This window comes from Alexandromys fortis, unplaced genomic scaffold (assembly GCF_014885135.2).
Source record: "Alexandromys fortis isolate MF-2015 unplaced genomic scaffold, M_Fortis_MF-2015_v1.1 scaffold_0, whole genome shotgun sequence".
In the NCBI taxonomy this organism is placed as follows: domain Eukaryota; kingdom Metazoa; phylum Chordata; class Mammalia; order Rodentia; family Cricetidae; genus Alexandromys; species Alexandromys fortis.
Genome location: NW_026067949.1, coordinates 6,534,667 through 6,549,447, shown reverse-complemented (window position 1 = coordinate 6,549,447; position 14,781 = coordinate 6,534,667). Strand labels below are relative to the sequence as shown.

At 39.0% G+C, this 14,781-nt stretch overlaps 1 long non-coding RNA gene across 1 annotated transcript in view; it reads right to left on the bottom strand.

The window, feature by feature from the left end:
- The window catches only part of LOC126506210 (uncharacterized), a 142,055-nt gene extending 127,684 nt beyond the window's left edge, over positions 1 to 14,371 (bottom strand). The window contains exon 1 of the long non-coding RNA XR_007593149.1: positions 14,310 to 14,371. This is a non-coding gene — a long non-coding RNA (uncharacterized lncRNA). The remainder of the gene's footprint in view (positions 1 to 14,309) is intronic.
- Positions 14,372 to 14,781: the final 410 nt, after the last annotated feature.

Here is a 14,781-nt window from a genome sequence, read left to right as displayed (position 1 = left end):
AAGTTTTATTTATTAAAATACAAGTGAAATGCCACTACACAGTCTCCATTACATAGGTTATAGCTTTCTCAGGTTGGCTTATTTTTTCTGTAGTTTGAGGGATATGATCACTTCGGTCATTTAGAACAATTGCAGGTCTACCACCTCCCTCTAGCCTGAAAATTGCAATGGACTGGAAAGAGTCTTTGGGGGGAGGTTGGTTTTGGTTTTCTTCGATGATTCCAGTGGAAGTATCAAGTTTTACCCATCACAATTGACTTCCCAGTTTTCTGATATACATACGTCTCTGAAACAACCATTTGCCATGGATTTGACATTGCAGAGGACCCAGGGAAGGAAGGTGCTCAGCTCCACCTGAACTGGCAATATAACCTGAGTAAATAAACGAATGTTCTTTGTAGCAAACGCAGGTGGGTTCTGGCAATAGAATGGCAGTTGCCCTCCACAGTTATCTATACAACTGGTCCTGTGGGTGATCACAGGTTAGAGAAGTGTATACATGCCACAGGGAGGACCCAAGGAAGGCAGTAGCTAATTCTGTTTGTGTGAGAGAAAAGCAGGAAAGGTTTGTCAAGCTTGACCTGCGTCTTGGAAGGTGAGTGAGTTTTTAATTCACTGTCAAGGAGATTGTTTCCTGGAGCAAAAGCACTGAGCCATAAAATAGTCCTGTCTGTCTGCTTAGGGGAATTCTGGGTCAGTCTTACTTCACCTTCTACCATCTTTGACGTCTCTGGATCTTCACAGATACTCTTGCTGACAATCCCTCTATTCAGAGCTCTCTGCCCATTCTGTGTCCTCAGTTGACTCTCCCCTTCCTCTGCCAGGCAAACTGGATGTTGTTAGGCTCCCAATGTAAAACTCAAAGCCATGGAAAGATAGTGGGGCTCAGGGGCTGGCTCTTAAAACACCTTCATTGCCAAATCCACAAGATGACCTTTCCATCTGGTCTCTGCTTATTCTGTATCCAGTCACAAATATTTGCTGACTTGCATCTGGAGGCCAGACCAGAGTCCCTACACATAGAAGGACTCACAGAGATTAATTTCTATCCGGACGGGAGCTGTCAGTAAACATATAAATAAATGCATAAGGTCACCTCATAAAGTGCTAAGTGTTTGAAGGAAAGTAATGTGCTTGGGTGCAAATGGGAGGGGCAATTAAGGAAAGGAGATGACTGCTTTAGGGGTGTGGCCAGAAAAAGGCTGAGGAGCTGACTGCTGAAATGAGTTTAAATGACCTGAAACTGCACATGCCTGGAGATTAGCATCATCTCAGGCACAAAGTGCACACAGTGCACCAACAGTGTGGTTCTGGGCTTCTAGGAGAACCTTTGACATCACCATGTAAAATCAGAGTTTTAGACTAATTCCCAGTCTGTAATCAGTTCCCCAACTTCTACCTCTGCCTTAACAGTAGGATTCCATTTCCAAGAGCAACCGCTACTGTGTATAAAGCATCTACAGTGTTCTGAGAGCCATAACTTTTACAAATGTATACACACAGGTTCATGGGATTTTATCATCCTAAAAGTTAGATACTTTTATATTCATTTTGTATTTAAGAAATAAGAATTTCAAGTCAGTTGATACATAGCTCAAAGCCACATGGACAGAGTCCAGTCCAAATTTCTGGTGTAGACACCGAAGTCCCTGCATTTTTTTTTTTTTTTACCAATTTTGTCTCTACTATAGTAAACTATGCACTGAATGGATAGATACTATACTGTAAATTCTTCCCAAAGACTAGCTATAGAGATTGTTATTTTCCTGGATTCTTTGCTCATTCTAGTTGATGCGAGTGCTATTAGAAAAGATTGTAACTATGAAGAATTTCCAAAAGGAAATTCAACCCTGTAGGGATAAGCCCTCCCCTTGGGGGCGGGCTGCCCTCAGGCGTATGTTTACTGATATATTGTGCTGCGCGCTCCCTTCCCTTCCTCTCCTGTTTCCGCTGGCTACTCCGCTGGAACCTTGGTTTCGTGAGTCTGGTTTTGTTATTAAACTTGTTTAAATATCAATTACTGGTGATTTATTAATCCGACCGCTACACAACCCTAGGAAAACTGTCATGGAAATGGGTTCCCAAGACAATCACAGAGGGTTCAATGATCCTTTATAAAATGACAATGACCATCTGCAGTTCTCTTTGTTTTGTACCATTTCTTCTAGAAAGCAAATGATAGTAAAATTTCACTCTTCCATATAAACACTTGGAAAATAGGGTCCATAAAAGTTGAGTACAGCCGGGCGATGGTGGCGCACGCCTTTAATCCCAGCACTCGGGAGGCAGAGACAGGTGGATCTCTGTGAGTTCAAGGCCAGCCTGGTCTACAGAGCTAGTTCCAGGACAGGCTCCAAAGCTACAGAGAAACCCTGTCTCGAAAAAAAACCAAAAAAAAAAAAAAGTTGAGTACATTAAAATGGGAAAGGGATAGTTAGGGCTCTTGTAAGAAGCAAAGCTTGAAAAATAAAAAGGCTAACCCTTTAAGCATGTTTTAAAGATCCTATTTGGCTAAAGATTATCCATGACAGTTAGGGAGTTGGAATACAAAGTTCTATAATCAAGATGAGTACAATAGTGCATGCTTATAACCCAGCACTCTAGAAGTGATGAGGGAGAATCAAGAGTCAGGATTACTCTCCATTGGCCACTGAATGACTCACTTTCCTGTGGCTATGATAAAGCACCATTGAACAAAAGCAACTTATGAAAGAAAGAGTCTGCTTTGGCCTGTAGTTCCAGAGAGATAAGAGCCCGTCACAGTGCAGAGGCACAGCAGCAAGTAGCAGGCATAGAGGCAGGAACAGAAGTTGAGAAATCATAGCTTCAAATGCAAGCAGGAGTCAAAGAAAATGAACTGGAAGTGGCATAAGGCTTTTTAAGTCTAAAAGTGATGTGCTTTCTCTAGTAAGGCCACGCCTCCTAAGCCTTTCCATATAGCACCACCAACTGGGAATCCAGTGTTCAAATACCTGAGCCTATAGAAGATAATTTTATTCAAACCTCAACACAGCTACATTGGCTCTGGAAGTCAACAGAGGAAGATCAGTTCAAGGTCATCCTCCTTTGGCTACTTGAAGAGTTCAAGCCCAGCCTGAGCTACCTAAAACCATGATTCAAAGAACCAAACAACAAAAGGTCTATTAGCCAAAGGAGTTTGGGGAATCCACATCAACTCATGAAAATTCGCCATGACTCTTGGTATATTAACAGCTATGAGAAGTCCTTCAGTAAACAAGCCTTGATTCCTTTGTTCAATCAAACATGTTTATTATTTAACTCCAGAAAGTTTTTTTTTCAATACCATAGATGCACTCCTAAGAAAATTCCTTATAATTCGCTTGGAAAACATTGCCTACAGTAAAATAGCGACTTATATTTTTCTATCCAACTCTATAGAAGCACACTGACCAAAGGCCAAACTTCTCATCTGAGGACTAACCAGCCCACAACCAATGCCAACAGAACAAAGACATTTAATGCTCTCCAGTAACCAGTGAAGAATGGCCTACAGTGCCCTGCCTAAGATGTCAATCCACACAACTAATATTAGGATATTTTATTATAATCCAACAGCTAACCCAGTGACAGTTTTGCCGCTGTGATCTGGGAAAACATTAGAAAAATGAAAATTTCAAAGCTTCTGTATCTAATATTTTAGGTCACAATATTATCTCCCATGCTATGTTTTCACAATGAACTTCAATAATAGTTATTACAAAGCCCTTTCTGGTAGAAACAATATGCCTGAAACCTGGAGTTTTAATTGGTGACATCTCCTGGTATTATCCCAAAGCTCACAAAGGTCCGTCCCTGGACCTGGCACTATCCATGCCTCCATGGGCTGGTAAGCCCCACTTGGTCAAAACAGACACTGCGGCAATTATCATAAACCAGGTAAGTGCATGACAATTTTTTTAAAGTGGCTTTTAACCTTCACAGATGATTTTGATCTAGGGAACCTTAAAATTAATAAACTGTGAAAGGTGTATCTTCAGTCCTCGTTGAATGAAAATGAACATTAATACCCCGCTGATAAATCACTAACATGTCTCAACAGTAAGAAATAAAACAACACTGTGGCTTTCACCAGGAGAGGCCTGGTTAATTAAGCCGATCCTGAAGGTCAGAACGCTGAAACCAGGGTTCATGAGGAAGTGCAACCCTGCCAAGTTTATTAAATAATAATAATACGTCCATCAGACAAAGGAGCTGTTTTAAAAGTAATAACAAAAATAATGAAGCGGGAGTTTACAGGGTAGAAAAGGAGAGTCACCCCAGCCACATCTGCCTTCCCAGTGCACACTGTGAAAACGTAATTCCCAGCTCATTAGGGAGCCATGGGGAGAAGTGGAGAGAAATGCTAATTACACATTAGCCTGGTTAGCTAAATTCAGATGGGGTAATATCACGTAGATTGATGGAATAAGCCATAAAATTTTCAATTCCAGGCAGACTACAATAAGTGGCTTTTAAAGGAGCAAGTCAGTTCCTGTTCTCCAAAACCACAAACTAGAAGATGGGGATCATATATCCAAAGAGAAAGACAGGACTAATCCAGAGATTAAATGATGTAAAGTTGCTCAAAGATGAATAAAATACATAGACCAATGGCCTATCCATAATGTCTCCCAAATCTAGTATTCATTTCCTAATACCATGTTGCCTTGTGGGTGCCAGATTCTAAGCTCCCTAAAACACCGTTCAAATTGTGTGACTTAGCATGTACTTCAGTGGTCCCTTCTTAAGTAAATGTTCTCATTCTAGAAATATGGACTGAGTGCTAAATTCCGTTTTTATCTCCTATGGATAGTTCAACCTCAAAATTTAAACGTCTTTTGTCACAGCACACAGTATATAGCTGGAAAGCTATCTCTCTCCTCCCTTCTTTCTTCTTGCCTCCACTTAGAAACAATCCTTCAAACACATTTATTTCCATTGCCAGAAACTCCACAAAGCAATCCCTCACCTCTCCCGGTTCAGGCAGAGGCTCTTTTAGTGTTTATCTCTATCCATTACTATATTGTAAATTTTGTCACAACCACAAGCAGCCTTCCTAGCCCAAAGCAAGGCCCAACAAATATTTGCTGAATTAAATTGAATTTATGCTTTATAAAACTTAAAATAAAAGTAAATAGATAAGAAAGTGTCTCATTTACAGTTCTGTTGCTATGAAATTATGACCATGGCTACTCTTACAAAAGAAAATATTTAATTGGGAGCTACTTGCAGGTTAATCCGTTATCATCTTGGAGGGAAGCAGATAAGCATGGTGCCAAAGCCATAGCTGAGCGCTTTTGCGCTGACCAACAGGAAGCAGGCAGGGGGAGAGACACTAGACCTGGCATGGGCTTTTTGAAATCTCAAAGTTCACTCCCAGTGACATACTTCCTCCAACAAGGCCAAACCTCTTCCCACACAGTCACACCCCTTAACTCTTCCTAAATATTTTCATGTCTTGGTGGCAAACCATTTAAATATATGAGCCTATGGGGATCATTATCTTTCAAACCACCACAGAAAGTAGCAGTGCTCTGACTTTCAATGCTTGGAAGATTGGAGTAGAATGAAAAAAGACACTTCTGTATTTCTCCAGTATCTCTTACTTGACAATCTCATTGCTATTCTGTTCTCATTCTGATTCTTCTCTACTTATAATGAGTGTGCTCTTAGTTAATTTGTCTATCTGTTATCATTTCTTTTCTCCCATTTAGCCTTTTCAAGGCTACCAGATTATTCTTCCAATCATGTAATTCCAATCATTCAATCAGAATTCATTTCATTAGCATCATGAAACATTACTTAAGATTCCCTAATAGTTAATATATTAAAAGTTTTCACACACTGTTAATATCCTCCAGGTTATTAGGACCCAGTATCCCACTGGTCATTGCGAGATGGCTAAACTATAACTCAATGGCTGGTGAAAGAGGAAAATTATGCAAATGACAGGGAAGAGCTATAAATGCAGAGCAATGCATCAGGTTTCACAGGTGACTTCTAAAAAAGGCAATGTTCTGTTAACCTAGGAGGCAACTTGCAGCCTATACCTTATTCAAAAGAATCACAGACCATCTTGACCACAGAAGTCATCACAACACCAAATCTCTTTGAGGTCATTACCTACCTCTCCATGTATCTGCTCCCCAAAGTTAACACATCTGGCTCCAGAACACAAGAAAAGAGGGGCTGAGAGGCCCTGGAACAGTCTATTTCTGCAACTAAGGTCCATTTGGTGAGGAGAGAGCACACCACAAGAGGTTGCCTCAGGCAGGCTTAATCTAAGACTCTGTTTCTGTGTTTGTAAACTCTAAAGCTCATCTCAGTGATGCATTTCCTCCAGCAAGGCCAGACCTCCTAAAATTCCCCCAAACAGTGCCACCAGTTGGGAGTCAAATGTCCAAATACCTAAAGCTATCGGGGGTAGCTGTCATTTAAACCACCAGGAAGTCTACAACTTCTCCAGCCATTATTTCTTCTCATATCAGTTTCTCTAGCTCATATTCTTATTGAATATATTCTATTCCCTCATTTTATTCTTCCACTAGTAACTTCAGGAAATTAAAACTAGACTTAATACAGAAAAACCTCTAAAAATACAGAATATTCAAAGTACCCTGGACTAGTCTCTAGATTAGATGAAAATGGCATCAATTCCCACTAAGTAGCAGCATGTTGGGCAATAATTCATCAACTTGTTCAGTATTCACAACTATAGTTTTCAGTTAAGGCAAATGAAAGGCCAGTCACTGCACAATTCATACATATTTTTAAAAGACAAGAAAAGATGTAAATCAAATTTTCTGCAATATTTCATAGGAAAAGATAACATAAAGAGACATTTAGGAATAAAAGATGAATTTCAATAAATTCAAGGTATTCACAATTCTATGTAAGAAAAATGCTACCAAGATATTTTAAGCCTAATATGTACCCTTCTTTGATCTAAATCCTACAAAAACACCAATTTTTATACTAATTCTACAAAAAGTCACAACTCCCAAATTTGGGCTTATAGCTCACTTTCACAAAAGTGCGCATCCACCCACAACCACATTATTACCTCTTTTCACTGTTGGACAATAGATTCAAACCATTTTGTTTGAACTTCATTCATTTTTCCTGTGTGTAGCGTCTCATTGAATGAGTCCATTAGGATTCATTTATTAACCTTTCTATTACTGAGTTTTGAATGTTTCTAGCTTTACCTTCACAAGTGGTACTTCTTTGAAATCTCCAGATTCGGGGGGTACGTTTCAGAACCCACCCTTAGCAAACCAAGCAGGAGCTCGTTGGAGCCACCTCATTCCAGACTCTGGGAGAAGGCTGCCATCAGCAGCATTCCAACACATGCCCCGGACCATGCCTAACATGCCTAACAATTATTTAATACCTAGCCCATAGATCTGCCACATGTGCTCTCGTGTTCTCTTTTCCGGGCTTCCTGGGATTCTCCCAGGGGTGTCAGCATTATATTTCCCTGTTTATTAAATATGGATTTATGAATTTGGTTTGATTTGGTTTATTGCATCAGCAGCAGAGGAACCCAACAGACAGGGATCTAATAATTAACAGTACTAATCTATATATTCTTGTACATGACTCCCGAGAAACAAGAAATGAAAAGTTTCTTGATGTTTTACACTTAAGGGAATTAATGAGTCATAGAAATTTATTGCATTAGCTAGCTATATTTGCATAGCAATACTAACACTAGTTTAGCAACATAACAAAGCAAACATTGCGTAGCTCATAGATTCTTGAATTACAAATCTACAAATCTAGCTTAACTGAATACATCTTGAAGACTACTATACTGTATTTGGATAGTGGCTGGCTCAAAAGGCCTACATGCTAAAGGACTAATATCCAGAATGGTGCTGTCCAGAGACAGTGGTTCTTCTAAGAGGTGTGACCAAGTTAGTAGTCCCTTGGAGCATTACTTGCATGGTTTCAAAGAGAACCTTGGAATTCTGACTATGGAAAGAGTAATTCATTTCATATACCTCCGTGATTGTCATTTGGTGCCAGCATCAGAGGACCAGAGCAATCGTTATATAATTTTAAACTTGAATCCCCAGAAGAATGAGCCCATTAATTCTAAGTTAATTATCCCAGGTATTTTCTTATGTGAGGGAAAGCTGTCTAACATGGGGCTTTTCATGAGGCACTAATCAAAGTGCTGGCAATTGTCAGTGAACATTTTGAGTGTAGAGGAAGCAGTTTCACTGTTCAAAATAATTTTAATAGGATTTATTTCTTTTTAAAGGTTAGACCAAGAGCTTAAATTTCTTGCTGATAACCTTTCTTTAATTGTGAACCTCTGTATTGGACAATTAACACAGCATTGAAACATCAGAGGTGGGAAGACACTATTGGCTAGTACCAATTTTGAAGAAAGAATTTTATGTAATCTACTTACTAAAGTAACAGCATGCTGTCATTGTGCCATATTCTACCAGCTTAAAGCAAGATGTACTTATGGCTAAGGAATGAAACAAACCTAGATGTCCACTAACAGATGAATAAGCTAAATGTAAAAATGTAATTTGTATAAACAATAGAATTTATTCAGGCATAAAAAATTTGATGCAGGATTCTCCTCTGTATGCTGTGAATACCATTGGTTAAAAAAGAAGCTGTCTTGATCCCAAGACAGGGTAGAATAGAGCTAGGTGGAGAAAACTAAACTGAATGCTGGGAGAAAGGAGGCAAAGTCAGGGAGAAGCCTTGGATCCACCGCTGGAGACAGACATGCTGGAACCTTGCCGGTAGAGCCTCATGGTAAAATATAAAATAATGAAAATTGGTTAAATTAAGAGTAAAAGCTAGCCAATAAGAAGTTAGAGCTAATAGACCAAGCAGTGATTTAATTAATAGTTTCTGTGTGGTTATTTCCAGAGTCTAGGCAGTCAGAAAACAAACAAGTGGATTCCTTACAACAAAATTTGTCATCACATTTGAAGAAACATGTATGAAACTAGAAAGTGCTATGTTAAGTGAAGTATGTCAGATCTAGAAAGACAAAAACATGGTTTGCCTCATTTATAGATCCCAGATTTTGTGTGTGTGTGTGTGTGTGTGTGTGTGTGTGTGTGTGTGTGTGTGAATCATGGAGCTAGACAGAAGACCATGAGAAGGGGGAAAAGGTCCTAAGAAAGGTTGAGGAGATGAAAAGGAAGTGGGCAATACGCTACATATGACATGGAAGCAAAGTGTGGGGTTAATGGAGACAGGTGTGGTGAACTTCCCGGGTTTCGGCACCAGTTGCGGCGAACTCCCTGACCAGCAGGAAAGAACAGCCACCAGACGAGGATTCTTCCCAAATCACGCTTTTTTGGAGCCTTTTCGTTAAAAGGAGAGCAGAAAGCAAGGGGCCCCGAGCTCTGATTTGCAGCTGCTTATATAGGGAGTCTGCCTAGCAACCTTTGATACTTTGATACTTTAACTGCTTTTCTGGAGACCCACCTGCCGGAAAGAAAGCAGGGGAACATCCCTGTCAATTACAGACCACAAGGAAGTTCCCCTGCCGGTCAGGGGAAGTGTGGGCAGCTAGATCACAACAACTCATCCTGTTTTCTAGTGGAAGAACTGCAACCTTTATTATGGTATCAAGCGAGGCCGGGGCCAAATGCCATCTTGTAATGGCAACCACTCAAATCGGCTCCCATCAGACAGGAAGGAGGACAAGAGTAGGAGGTCAAGAATTTAGGAAACAAGAATGTGAGAAGAGGATTAATGAAAGGAAAGCAAGGTATGAAAATGCCATAATGAACGCTGATGCTTGATATACTAATTTTAAAAATCTAATAAAGAAAAAAATTAAGTTAGCTTCAAAATAATTCAATAATATATATAAAGATGCATGTTACACTCAAGAAGAAGAAATGACACAAATGAATAAACGCCTGTCAACTCTGGTGGTACATGCATATAGTCCCAGGACATAGGAGACTAAATAAAACAAGAGGGTTGTTACAAGTTTGAGGCCAGCCTAGAATGTATAGTGTATTCAAAGCTAGCTTCCAGTGGAGCATAAAACCCTATAATTAAAAAAAAATAATGTGCAAATTCCAGAACGAAGGAGTCAGTGAGGCCCTCCTTCAAGACCATCTACTGAAGTCATCTACGGCATCACAACATAACCCCAAAGTGTTTTCCAAAGTAGCTCTGTGTGTTCTTATTCCTACCCACAGCACCTAAAAGTATGAGAACTCTAATGATCTTGCCAATAAATTTCTTGCCACACATTTCATTTACTGTAGTTGGGTGTGAGGTATATCTTCTACTTGTGGTTTCCACTGGACTTGTCTGTTCCTAATGAGGCCTAATGTCTTCTCAGAAGTTTATGAGCTTCAGGTTTCCTGAACTCTTCCTAATGCTATTCTTGCTCAGTCAAGCTTTTAGCAGGGTTTTTGTCATGATTATTGTTATTCTGGACTCTAATATCTTGCCTGCTTCATGAATTGAAATGTATTTTCCCAATTTGTGGCTTCAAGATTCAACATATGTTTCAATTACTAATTTGATGTTTAAATTGGATAATCTTTACTAGTTGTTTACATTCTCTGTATTGTAAAGTGGTGTCAGTTAATTTTAAGTAAACGGAGGTGGTGCTTTAATTTTCTGACCACCCAGTCCCAAAATAATCACAGAGAAGCTTAATATTAATTACAAACTATTTGCTCTATTAGTTCAGGCTTATTAGTAACTAGCTCTCACAACTTAAATTAACCCATTTCTGTTAATCTATGTATTGCCATATGGCTCTTGGCTTTATCTGCACTCTAAGACATCTTCTTACTCCTGTGGCTTGCTGGATTCTTCCCAGACTCTACTCTTCTACTTCCCTGTATTTTCAGTTTGGCTTTTCCACCAGACTCCATCCTGCCTTGCTATAGGCCAAATCAACTACTTTATTAAGCAATGGGAATAAAATATATTCACAACATACAAAAGGGTTAAATTTATATCATTAAACTTAAATCCATACAAATGTAAAATACTTTGAGATTAACAGTTGTTTTTTTAGATTAAGAGAGATTTAATAATCTACTCCCTTTACTCATTTCTGTATCAATTTTACTTATCATCCTAGAATTTATTTTTTAAATGTTTTCCTGTATATTTCAGTCTTTAAATCATCTGGAACTTTTTTTTTGTACTTTTCTCATGTGAAATTCATTTGTTCCTGTAGTCTATAATTTCAGTGCTAGCTCTGTCATATTTCAAGTTCCACGTAAGTATGGATCTATTTCAGAATTTGTTTTTATCTTCCATTGTACTGTTTCTCTAAATTTGTGCCAACATCCCACTAGCTTATATATTGCTTTGCAAATATCACACAATCAAAGCCATATTCCTCTCTGAATTCATCTTAGCTAGTGCTTAACACATTAAAATAAGTTTTTCAAGTTTGTAACAAAGAAAATCTCTTAGAAAATGTGATTAAAATCTAGGTTTAAACTGAGAATAATATGGACGTCTCATCCTTACATATTATTTACTGTGTATCAGATAATGTTTTCAATGCTCTACATGAACATATGGTCTGGTTTATTAATGAATATTACTCTCTAATATAAATCAAGAACTTACAAAAATGACTCAAAAAACAGAAATGCTAGATAAATACTTTTATGAGAATAATCTACTAACTAAAGCATTTATCCCTCAAAAGTTAGTTTTAAAAAATTAATTCTATAAATTAGCAAAATAATTTTAAATTGAACAAATTCAAATGGTAAAAAAATGGAAGAACAGTTCCCTGACCCAATCTGAACAGTGTCACTGTGTCTCCTATAAACTATATACAGTTGACATGTATAGGTACTCAATCACTCAATGTCATGAGTTAATTCCACAAAAAATTCTCTGAATGGTAAACATAATGCTAAAATATGCACAAGTTAAGGATGAGTGATGATTTTTCAGATCCTATCTGATTTTTCAGCTCTATCATTTAGGATCGTGAACAAAGTAATAACAAAAATATGGTGCTTGTTATTTAAGTTTCTTAGTTTAATAAATATTGATAAGTATATAAACGCCCGTAGTACAAATTTCAAGGTATAGAACCAAAACCATGGGATTTCCTTGACATTTGAGGATTTTTCAGTAAAATTTTAACTATTCAAAAGCAAGTCTTAAAGACTGTGTCATAATTTGCCAAGATATTTTTGTTGGCGAATAATCCTAAACACTGATATTGAACCTCCTTTGCAGAATTGCCTAAGCCAAACTGGCATACTGGAAGCTTGTTTTTAATAGATGCCAGTTGCCAATGTAATGCAACACATGTTATATCCTTAAGATTTAATGATCAACTCCCTATGCAATGAGAGAATTGTGCTATGAAGAATTTCTAAACATAAATATGTATCTTCTCTTGCTTTTTTGTAATCTGATATTAATCTATTTGAGAGCAGACATCTTTGACAAAATAACAGGATTTACAATACACCTATTTGTAACGTCATACAGCTTGTAATAATGGTGATTGTGATTAGTGAAACTTATTGAGTCATTTATTGAGAGATTTACTTGTCCTGGTATTATCTCAAATGCACGCCCTGGAGTCAGACTGCCTCACCTTAAGACCCTCTTCCCCCTCTTAGAAATTATTTGTTATTTACCCTTTCAGATCTTTTGTCATCAAAAACATGAAATTAGAGAGATGCAATCATCCTAGATTGTAATGGGGATTAAATAATGAAATGAAGGTTTAAAGCAGTGTTTGATACATAGTAACTACTCAATACAGCAGCCATTATCAATATCGTTTGTAATCACTAATTTCCACAAATAACATACAGCGTGTTTCTTACTACAGTATTCATACACAGATAGGGAAGATATACAAAGACCAGCAAAGCACTACTTTAAGCCATTCTCCAACAGTGGGGCCTAAGTTTCAATGTGGGTAGAAGAACTTGAGAAACACAACCCAGCTTAAATAGCCAACATGTATGTATTTATGAAGCATCAAGCAAGCAACAGAGTATATAGGTGTAGAAACTTAGCATACGATGGGAAGCAAATCACCGAGGACTCTGATCCGGCAGAGTTTACTCTCTACCAGGGGTCACAGATGGAGGCACAGAAATAAGAATCAAACAAGTAAACATGCTCAGAAAGTTGTGAATGATACTGCTTTAAAAAGAATCAAAAACAAGGTCACTGGAGCATGGAGAGCCTGGGATGAAGGACAAGGGAGGGTTTGGGGAGGGTCCTTAGAGTGGACTTCTCTAATAAGGTGATATCTGAGCTTAGATCTGAACGGCATCCCAGAGCCACTTGGAGACAATCTAGATGAAAGGCGTGTTCAGGTTCTCACAAGGGTTGGTCATGAAATAGAGCCAAAAGAATTTGGGGTAATGAATAAGAGAGAAAGCGATTATCTATGGAAGAAAGATGAGTGATTGGCAGAAGGAAGCGGGAGAAGAAGGAAGGAACAAAGGAAAGGTAGGAGGGAGAAACATCTAGCCCAGTATAAGATTATTTACTCATTAAAATGTTTGTTAGATGTCTTTATATGCCCGGAAAAGTGTATGGGTTTAAGAGCACAGTAAGAGGAATGTCTTAAAGGATCTGAGGTGTAGCGCGGGACCCGAGGTGTTCGTGGCAATGAAGAACTATGCAAAGCTGAAGCATCAAGAAGACCCAGAGCCGGGCGATGGTGGCGCACGCCTTTAATCCCAGCACTCGGGAGGCAGAGGCAGGCGGATCTCTGTGAGTTCGAGACCAGCCTGGTCTACAGAGCTAGTGCCAGCACAGGCTCCAAAGCCACAGAGAAACCCTGTCTCGAAAAACCAAAACCAAAAAAAAAAAAAGAAGAAGAAGAAGAAGACCCAGTAGGTGAGGCCAAGTGTCCCGGAAGCATAATGCTGGGCAACGGCAGCATCCTCGGAAGGGATCGGTCACAGTTGTGTCCACCTCAGCCTCAGGTTTAGTCTCTTAAATCTGTCTTTTTGAGTCCGTAACGACGGCTCCTCTCCTACTTCAGACCAACCCCCCTTACAGTGTTATTAAATCTGGCTGTCCCTCAGAGCTCCTGCTTGGAAGCTAAACTGTGTCACCCGGTCACTGCTTTCTAGGACTAAGCCTCACATGCTGTTTCCTCTTGGCCTAGCTGGCCTCCAGCCAACACAACAGTAAGAAAGTGTTGCTGAGCTTCCAAACAAGCCTGAATCTAAAGTTCAGAGCCAAGCTGGAAAATAAACTCAGGCCTGAATTCATGCAGCCGTAAGAAAATTTCTTGAGGTGACCACCATTGCTTCTGCTTCTCCCCTGCCCCTCCCCCACATTACCTGCAAGCACAGCCAGGTTCTATGATGGCAGCGTGCCCATCTGTTCCGCAGCTCTGCCTGAAACAGAAAATAAATCCTCCCTTCATATGGTTGGCAGGCTGTGTGACTAATTGCAAAGAAGACAAGTAATTTATTGGGAAATAAATTGAGGTCATATCGGCAGGATTTAAATACCTTTTCCTGGGCCAAGTTTTCAGAATGACTTCAAGAAATGTTCTCTTAACAACTTGGAAGTGCGCTGATATCCCAATGTGACTCCACTCCGGTATTTCCATCATGCTCTGGCACTTGAGTTGTTCCTATATGTTAATTGATACTAGATACTTACAAGGCTGCACTTTACACAGCATTTTTTGTACTTTATATTAATTTCTCTTTGTGATAGCCTATTTATGAGGGAAAAAGCAGCTCAGTCCAAAATCCATAGGTATCAACTAAGGTTCAAGCTAGAGGCTTGCTAGCAATGTGCTGA